Raw genomic sequence first — 11,155 nt, forward strand, 5'->3', positions numbered from 1 at the left:
GTTACTGGCTCCCCCAAAAGTGTCAAAATGTCAGTTATGGGTCCAATCTGTCCACCGCAATGTAGCAGTCCTGCTAGAAATCGCTGATCGCCGCCATTACTAATTAAAAAAAAAAAAGACATAAATCTTTCCCCTAGTTTGAAGACGCGATAACTTTTGCGAAAACCAATCAATCAACTCTTATTGGGATTTTTTTAACCAAAAATATGTGTCAGAATACAAATTGACCTAAATTGATGAAAAAATTTTGATTTTTAATTTTTTTTTTTATTGGGAATGCTTTATAGCAGAAAGTAAATTATTTATTTTTTTTAATTGTCTGTCTTTTTTTGTTTATAGCGCAATAAATAAAAATTGCACAGGTGATCAAATACCACCAAATGAAAGCTCTATTTGTGCGAAAAAAAGTACATCAATTTTATTTGGGTACAGCGTCACATGACCACGCAATTGTCAGTTGAAATAACGCAGTGGCGAATCGCAAAAAAAAAAACATTCTTGCACATTTGCACAGAAATAAGTTACCTCCAGTGATGTGTGCCCCATCTCCGGCGGTTGCAGTGTTTGTTATAACTTTTGCTTTTAGTCAGCCTGTACCCCCCGCTGGCGCTGATTGTCTGGCCCTGAGATTATCACAGGAGGTCGCATGCTTGCTCCACCTCCTCCAATTGTAAAAGGCCTTTATTCTTTTCACTGAATGCAAGGTGTTCTGTGATTGGAGGAGGAAGATTGCAATGTTCATCTGCATCTCCTCCAATCACAGAATGCTTGTCATATGCTCCGCACCAACAGGTGAGTGTGAACTGAAAAAAGTAAAAGTTCGAACAAACCGTGCTGCAGTCAGAGATGGGTCACATGCCATTGAAGGAAACTTATTTAGGCTTTAAGGCAGTGTTAAAACCAAAACCAAAAAAAGTTACAATACAATTGGTAAACTGTAATACAATAAATGTTTGCTTGTGTGTTTAATAAAGGTAAAAAAATATTACTGTGCAGGTGATAATACCTGAGTGAAATAAAGCTGCTTGCAATATCACAACAAAACCAATTGTGCAAAAACATACATGATAAAAATTGCAGCGCTGAATTAATGAAGTTGAAAGTAAATCATTAAAAAATAATCCATATAGTGCTTGAACACTAAAGTACATAGTGGCAGATAAAAAAAAGTCCATTGAAGTAATACGTAAAGAAATGTGATTGTTTAAATGAAAATCCACCTGGTGCACCTCCACCATGATAATAGACAGGAGGTGAGATTACCTGATCTCTAGACTTCACATTATAGGAGTCTAGACAAGCGTTTGATTAATGATCCAGCACTCAAAGCGAATCCCTCAGTGGTTAGACCGGAAAGAAAGGTGACAAGGCTCGCCAAACAAACCCCTGGTGTTCCTCAGACATAACCAATAAGGAAGAAAAAGGCACTCCATATAGTGTAAAACCATAAAACACTTTTATTTTGAAAAAAAGGTTGCTAAACACTTACAGCAATCCAGTGAATAGTTAGCAGTTAAAATGGTGGTTCCCAGGATAAAAACGACTTGTATACAAGCTCAGTTGGCGTGGTTAGTTCAGGCATAGACTACAGTATCTCACAAAAGTGAGTACACCCCTCACATTTTTGTAAATATTTTATTAAATCTTTTCATGTGACAACACTGAAGAAATGACACTTTACTACAATGTAAATGTCAGGTCACCTGTGGCCAGGTGACAACTGCACCCTGTTGGAGGCAGGGGTTCAGCACAAGGTAGTGAACCTGATAGCAGACTGCTGCGGATGGACCGGAACGTGAGCCCAAGATTCTCCAGAGTCTAAGACCCAGCAGGTGTTCACCAGAGCCTCTAGTGGTGAGGATGGACTTGGCTGCAGCTGGGCCCAGGTCGCTGCCCCTGGGGTCCTCCGGGTCACGCTCCGTAGGGAGAGAAGGGAAGCAGCCACTCAGGACACATGGAATGGTGATGGGTAAGCCGAGGTCGGGGTAACAGGCAGACGAGGGTAACCAAGGGACAGGCCAAAGGTCAGGGTAACAGGCAAACAGGAATAGTCAGAGACAAGCCAAAGTCGGTACACAGAAAGGTAGATCAAGCACACGGTAGACAGGAAACAAGAAACAAACACTGTTGAACAGCAAAGCAGACCTGCAGTGCACTGGTTAATATAGACTTCCTGTGATGACCTAGGGCGGGGCAGGAACAGAAAGAAGAGGTGATAAAAAGGAACCAGAAGTGAAGTCTGACCTCTAATACAGACATGAAGGTACAGGTAAGCTGCCAAACACTATTGCAAGTCCATGACAGTAAAGTAAAGTAGTGAGTGTACAGCTTGTATAACAGTGTAAATTTGCTGTCCCCTCAACATTACTCAACACACAGCCATGAATGTCTAAACCACTGGCAACAAAAGTGAGTACGCCCCTAAGTGAAAATGTCCAAATAGGGCCAAAAGTGTCAATATTTTGTGTGGCTACCATTATTTTCCAGCACTGCCTTAACCCTCTTGGGCATGGAGTTCACCAGAGCTTCACAGGCTGTCACTGGAGTCCTCTTCCACTCCTCCATGACGACATCACAGAGCTGGTGGATGTTAGAGACCTTGCGCTCCTCCACCTTCAATTTGTGGATGCCCCATAGATGCTCAATAGGGTTTAGGTCTGGAGACATTCTTGGCCAGTCCATCACCTTTACCCTCACCTTCTTTAGCAAGGAAGAAAACATCTTGGAGGTGTGTTTTGGGTCGTTATCATGTTGGAATACTGCCCTACGGCTCAGTCTCTGAAGGGAGGGGATCATGCTCTGCTTCAGTATGTCACAGTACATGTTGGCATTCATGGTTCCCTCAATGAACTGTAGCTCCCCAGTGCTGGCAGCACTCATGCAGCTCCAGACCATGACACTCCCACCTCCATGCTTGACTGTAGGCAAGACACACTTGTCTTTGTACTCCTCACCTGGTTGCTCCCACACACGCTTGACACCATCTGAACCAAATAAGTTGAGTTTGGTCTCATCAGACCATAGGACATGGTTCCAGTAATCCATGTCTTTAGTCTGCTTGTCTTCAGCAAACTGTTTGCAGGCTTTCTTGTGCATCATCTTTAGAAGAGGCTTCCTTCTTAGATGACAGCCATGCAGACCAATTTGATGCAGTGTGCGGCGTATGGTCTGAGCACTGACAGGCTGACCCCCCACCCCTTCAACCTCTGCAGCAATGCTTTCAGCACTCATATGTCTATTCCCCAAAGACAACCTCTAGATATGACACTGAGCACGTGCACTCAACTTCTTTGGTCGACCATGGCGAGGCTTGTTCTGAGTGGAACCTGTCCTGTTAAACCACTGTATGGTCTTGGCCACCGTGCTGCAGCTCAGTTTCAGGGTCTTGGCAATCTTCTTATAGCCTAGGCAATCTTTATGTAGAACAACAATTTTTGTTTTTCAGATTCTCAGAGAGTTCTTTGCCATGAGCTGCGATGTTCAACTTCCAGTGACCAGTATGAGAGAGTGAGAGCGATAACACCAAATTTAACATACCTGCTTCCCATTCCCACCTGAGACCTTGTAACACTAATGAGTCACATGACACCGGGGAGGGAAAATGGCTAATTGGGCCCAATTTGGAAATTTCTACTTAGGGGTGTGCTCATTTTTGTTGCCAGCAATTTAGACATTAATGGCTGTGTGTTGAGTTATTTTGAGGGGACAGCAAGTTTACACTGTTATACAAGCTGTACACTCACTACTTTACATTGAAGCAAAGTGTAATTTCTTCAGTGTTGTCACATTAAAAGTTACTCTTTTCTCACTTTTGTGAGATACTGTACGTCCTACATGTTTTGTCATACGTGACATCAATCAGGAACATGGATCAATGCCTTTCCATAGTAAAAACAACTCCCCCACAGTGAGAAAGCACAGGCTAAGCACACAGTTAACCCTTTGATTGCTCCTGATGTTTACCCCTTCCCAGCCAGTGTCATTAGTACAGTGACAGTGCATATTTTTTAGCACTGATCACTGTATTAGTGTTACTGGTTCCCAAAAAGTGTCAGTTAGGTGTCTTATTTGTCCACTGCAATATCACGGTCCCACTATAAGTTGCTGATCGCCACCATTACTAGTAAAAAAATTAATAAAAAAAAATATCCCATAGTTTGTAGACGCTATAACTTTTGCGCAAACCAATCAATTTACGCTTATTGGAATTTTTTTTCTACCAAGAAAATGTAGCAGGATACATTTTGGCCTAAACGGATGAAGAATTTTGATTTTTTACATTTTGGATGTTTTTTTAAAGGAGATAAAAAAATATCTATACTTTTTTTTCCATAATTGTAGGTTTTTTTTGTTTATAGCGCAAAAAATAAAACTGCAGAGGTGATCAAATACCACTAAAAGAAATCTTATTTGTGGGGAAAAAAGGGAACATTCATTTTATTTGGGTTCAGTGTCGCATGACCGCACAATTGTCAGGTAAAGTAACGCAGTGCCATATCACAAAAAATGGCCAGGTCATGAAAGGGGGGTAAATCTTCCAGAGGTCCAGTGGTAATCTATGATTTGGAGGTAACTATTTTGCCACATGGTAAAGCTACCAAATCCGGTGACATGCCAGGTTGAATCTGGCTCAGGACCTTTTAAAGGGCCATACCACCAGAAAAGTGGTGCTAATGTGTTCTTGAATTCCCTTGAATGTAGTTTTATTATCACAATGATAAAATCATTAATATATGGTCAAAAAAAATGTACAAAGAAAAAGAAGAGGACAAAAGCAATCACATGACTTCACAGTAAATGTATAGCAGGGTTAGAAATATTAATAATCTTTCCGGTACTTTTTTCTTTAATGTGAGATTTTAAGTCCTTGGTATAGGTCACCGAACATTACCTTGTCTACAATACTCAAGGGAAGAGGAGAGATTTTGCGGGTGGTATCAGTGTTACGCATTTCACAGATTAAGGTGCGCTTGATCTGTGCTTGATCCACAAATCTCCTCATAATTTAAAATATTATACAGTGAAAAGAAAAAGTGCACAAACCCCTGTAAAAATGCCAGGTTTTTGAGATGTTAAAAAAAAAATCAGAGCAAGATAAATCAATTCTGCATTTTTTTCAACTTTAATGTGATCTGTTCAATTCAATAAAAAAACAAACTGAAATGGTTGATAAGTGATAAAAAATACATAAAATGATACGGTTGCATAGGTGTACACACCCTGTTATAATTAGGTATATGGCGGTGTTCAGAATTAACCAATAGCATTCAAATTGTTAAATAGTAGTCATTACATACCTGTCTTCAATGAAAATGACTCTGATTAACGCTATATAAAATTCGGCTGTTCTGATAGGATTTTTCTGACATTTACTCATTATTGGAAGGTATCAGTAAGGAGAAAGGTACAATAACATTTCCAAGGCATTAGATATGCCACCAAGTGGAGAAAATATGGCACAAAAATGTATCCAAAATAATAAAAAAAAAAAAAAAGAAGAAAACTAGGCTACCAGCAGACCTACAGCAGCATTAACTGCTTTCCGTCTGGCCTATTGTAATATGACAGCCGAACGGGACCTCTCTAATCTGGGGTGGATGTCATATGATGTAGGATGTGCCTTGCAAGCATCCAACAGGCCATGCTATGGCACAATCTGTCACCCGCTGTGTCCACTAAACACGGCAGATGACAGATCAGTGTATTAGGCCACTGCTGGTACCATGTGATCTCTGCAACCAATCACAGCAGATCACATGACAATTGTACACAATGAATGCCTTCCATAAATACCAGTCATTGTGTACTATTGTGTTGATCTCTGTAATTGGTCACAGTGATCCCATGGCACAGACAGGGCCAATCACAGCCCATCTGTAATATATGATTATCCGTGGCTAATCACAATTATTATTATTATTATACAGGATTTATATAGTACCAACTTATCACTGTTATAAGCAATCATAGTATGTAAAAAAAATCAAAAAAAAAAATCCTAATCACCTTCCCAGAGTAGTACAGTGTTATTATGGTAACACTGTATTTCTCTGGTCACAGTATGTAAAAAAAAATCCTAAAAAAAAGAAAAAAACAAGTAATAAAAAAGAAAATGATATTAAAAAAAAAAAGGTAAAAAAAATAAAATATTATTATTATTATTTTTTTTTTTTTTACACACTATCACCAGTCAGTGTCCCTGATCACTGCCACACCAATTATATGATGACACGTTATTGCATTGGTAAAAGTATGTAAAAAAAATTGTAAAAAATAGGGAAAATACACATTTTTTTAATTTTCAGGACTCAAGAAATGGGATATGCCGTGAGTACATCAGGATTGATCAATTTTCATATATATATATATATATATATATATATATATATTTATATATTTCATAGTTTGTGGACTTAATTTCCTACAGACTAAATACCGTAATATACACTGATATGGGTTATTTTCACCAAAGAAATGTAGCAGTATACATTTTGGTCAAAGCGAAACACAATTTTTTTTTTTTTATTTTCAGTCTTTTTACATTTATTTAGAAAACAAATAAAAAACCCAGTGGTGTCTGAATAACCACCAAAAGAAAGCTCTATTTGTGTGAAAAAAATGATAACAATTCCACTTGTATACAGTGTTGGATGACTGTGCAATTTTCATTCAAAGTGTAAGCGCTGAAAGCTGAAAATTGGCTTGGCCAGGAAGGGGGTGAAGTTTCTGGTATTGAAGTGGTTAAAGGAGATGCGGGAATTTTTGGCAAGTACTGGTTGGGAACTACATGTGACAATAATTTCCCATATTCTTCAAAAGTCTGGGCTGTAGGGTAGGGCAGCAAGTCTTTTCTTACTAAGAAAAACATCCAAGCCAATACAGTTTTCAAAAACCTACATAAAGTCTGCCAAAAACATGTGGAAAAATGTGTTATGGCCTGATGAGACCAAGGATGAACTAGTTGGCAATAATTCCAAAAAGTATGTGTGGCACAAAATCAACATTTTGCATCACCAAAAAGACACCATACCCACAGTGAAGCATAGTGGTGGCACTGGCAGCATTATGCTTTGGGCTTCAGCTGGATCTGGGGTTTTAGTCAAGGTGGAGAAACTTATGAACAGTTCCAAATATCAGTCAATTTTGGCACAAAACCTTTAGGCCTCTGCTAAAATGCTGAAGAAGAAAGGGAATCTCACCTTTTAACGTGAGAACGACCCAAAGCATACCACCCAATCAACAAACAAATGGCTTCACCAGAGGATCTTCACCCCAGACTTAAATCCAACTGAAAATCTGAGGGGCAACCTGAAGAAGGCTTTGCACAGAAGATGTCCTCACAATCTGACAGATTTGGAGCACTTTTTCAAGGAAGAATGGGCAAAGATTTCCAAGGCAAGATGTGCCATGCTGATAGATGCCTACCTAAAAGACTGAATGCTGCCATAAAATCAAAAGGTGCTTCAACAAAGTATTAGTGTAATAGAGTGCATATTGGTACAATCATATTATTTTATGTTTTTGTATTTTTTCCCCGTATAAAAATTTCAGTTTGTTGTAATTGAATTGCACAGATTATAGGTCACATTAAAGGTGGAAAAAATCTGAAGTGATTATCATAGTTTGATATTTTTTCCCCACTGTAGGTAATCTGGCATTTCTCAAGTCTTCTGCCCCATCCTGAATGTTTTCTCAAACCAGTCCTCAGAATTAGTTGAAAAGCAAAGGCATGAAGAGAGGATAGCTTCCACCCCAATAGGTAGGCGGTAGATGAGATGGAGAGGATTGAAATGGAGAGTTCAGGTTTATTTTATATACGTTTGCTTGAATTTTTAGAATAAACAATAGTTTGTATAGAATGAGGACTCTAAGGCAATGCTACTTCTGATGCTATCTCAATTATGTCACCAGCTTTTTAGAGATTTTGCCATCATCATCTTAGTGTATACCTTGTTTCCAGAAAAAAAATATTCATAATAATGGAGGACACGCAAATACCTTTTTCCTCTTGGGAGAGTTTTTTTTCTGTCTTACTATGATTTTCCAAACACAAATTGTTGTGCCCTGCGCAATGTCTTCCATCTGAAGCGCAGAGAATTCTCTATAGGTACTGGGCGGTTCTGTGAGAATTATTTTTCAGTCTTCCATTTAACCGTCAGCCATGGAGGTTGGTGATCTTCTGAACTGAATATAAAAGTGTATCTAATGGAACTTGTTTATCGCTGTCAGTGTTCCCACTATAGGGATTCACTTTTTTCTGTCTAAAAATGGATTTATGTCACATTTCCTCTCATTTCCTGTTGTATTACAAGACAGGAAGTGAAAGAAAATCTCTTTAATGGGACACAGATGGCAAAAAAAAAAAAAAAAAGAAAAAACACAACTTGACTTGTAACCATACCTAACTCTATATAAAAAAAAAAATGTTACATATCCTTTAAAGGCATCCTGCCATGGATGAAAAAAAAAATAAAAAATAGGTTGCCATTTTTCCATTGCTCCCCTATTTCTGAGGGCCAGTCCTGCCCCCATGACCAATTTTTCAATTACCTATGGTTAACAATTTTCTAATCTGATTCATGTTTTATTGACTGTACAATAAGCTGTGCAGTATATACCAGATATTGTCCTGCCATAACTCTGCTGCCATTTCCAGCATCTTTTTTTTTTCTAATTCTTATCTGGGGTAAATGTTTGGCACTTGCTTGTTTATGAAGCAAAATCCTTACCGTGTAAAACATGGAGCATGTGTATGGGAACCTGCAGTGCTTCAGCTGTCCAGTGGTGGCGCAGTACTATTCATTTTCTAAAAAGTGGTCATACTGAAAATAGACTTTACTGACATAACACAGGAAAAAGTTTGTGAGATTTGGAATTAGCTTCATTAGAAAAATGTTTGTGGACATTGACAAGGTCTGGATTGAACTTCTCCTGTGATAGATAGATCGATATATATATATATATATATATATATATATATATATATATATATATATATATATATATATATATATATATATATATATATATATTAATATTTGATTTTGACTGATCAGATGCCCTGCTCCGAAATGTAAATAGATAGATACATACATACGTAGATGTAGATAGATAGATACATACATACATAAAATGTGAGAAATAGATAGATGGATAAAAATAAATTATGGTAAATAAATAAATACATTAAATGAGATAGATAGATAGATAGATAGATAGATAGATAGATAGATAGATAGATAGATAGATAGATAGATAGATAGATAGATAGATAGATAGATAGATAGATAGATAGATAGATAGATAGAAATGATGGTAAATAAATAACTAAATACATAAAATGTGAGAAATAGATAGATGGATAAAAAAAAGTAATGATAAATAAATAAATACCTAGATAAATAAATGGATAGGTATATAAAATGATAGATAAAATATGGCAGATAGATACATAAAAGAAATTATGGTAAATAAATAAATACATTAAATGGGATAGATAGATAGATAGATAGATAGATAGATAGATAGATAGATAGATAGATAGATAGATAGATAGATAGATAGATAGATAGATAGATAGATAGATAGATAGATAGATAGATAGATAGATAAAAATGATGATAAATAAACAAATAAATAACTAAATACATAAAATGAGATAGATAGATAGATAGATAGATAGATAGATAGATAGATAGATAGATAGATAGATAGATAGATAGATAGATAGATAGATAGATAGATAGATAGATAGATAGATAGAGAGAAAATGTTGGTAAATAAATAACTAAATACATAAAATGAGAGAAATAGATAGATGGATAAAAAAAAATAACGATAAAGAAATAAATATCTAAATACACAAAATGAGAGAGATAGATAAAAAAAATAATGGTAAATAAAATAAATAAATACATAAAATGGATAGATAGATAGATAGATAGATAGATAGATAGATAGATAGATAGATAGATAGATAGATAGATAGATAGATAGATAGATAGATAGATAGAAACTGATGAGTGCCAATATGTCAATAATAATACACATTTTTAGTTGTTTGTATAAGCATCATAATATGTGAACCCTGATGCTACAATGATTTCCTATTGAATATATTTTTTAACGTATATGTAGACCCCACTGAAATCTCACATAATAGCTTTAATTTGTTAATATAATTAAAAATATATCTATATTTATCAATGTGTGGAAAGTGTAGCTTTCATTCAAATAATACCCAGAAATCCTGCCATGAAGATCCTTGTTCAGGCACTTCCTGTTATAAGTAAAAACACTTTCTCTATCTCCCAATTATACTCCAAGTGGCCACTTCCACACATATTATACAGGCATGGTCCTCTGTTGCTATCTGGAAGCCCACCTTACGAATTGCCACGAAGCCATTACTGCAGTGCATGTAGACAGGAAAGGGCTACAAAGAGGTTGCAGGAGATCAGCATCCCTGAGATGCAGCAAAGAAGAATAGGTCCAAATATATATATCTTTTTTTATTAAAACTATTTAAAAAGTGGTTTATTTTACAGTATAGATACACAGCACTTTCACATACTAAAGACATGCAGTTAGGGATTACATCTACCTTATTGTCTGGATGATGCAATTACATTGAATTATGTCGGAACACTGCAGATGAAAATGCAGAGCTGACCAATAATAAAAATTATCTGCTATTTAAGTTAGAGGAGAATAATTCTAGATGTGCCTTAATCATTATCTTGGTCCTATAATACTTCTATAGAATGTTTAGCTCCAGCTAGTTATGACTCTTCCCAGCTGTCAATGGCTCCCACCAACATTCTTAAAAAAAGTCCTTTCTCTTCAGACCTTCTAAATCTCTATGTGAGACATTTTTATACTTTAATTAAACATAACATCAGTTTCACATCAATATATGTTTCCAAAAACACCCAGTGAGTGTTTATTACTTCTCCATAAAGGAAGATACTGAATTAATAAATGTTTGTAATTAACAGCATAAACAACCCGGCATCCCTCCCCTGCACATTAACCATTGGAGCCCAGCCTGTGTACCTGTCCATAGCCAAAAGCTCACCAATCCATTTTTTACAGCACTGGATGGGTTAATTAATCTGGGATATGTGTGTATCTGTGTGTGGGGGGAGGGAGGGGG

Source organism: Pelophylax lessonae, assembly GCF_965119305.1.
Source record: "Pelophylax lessonae genome assembly, chromosome: 8".
NCBI classification, from domain to species: Eukaryota; Metazoa; Chordata; class Amphibia; order Anura; family Ranidae; genus Pelophylax; species Pelophylax lessonae.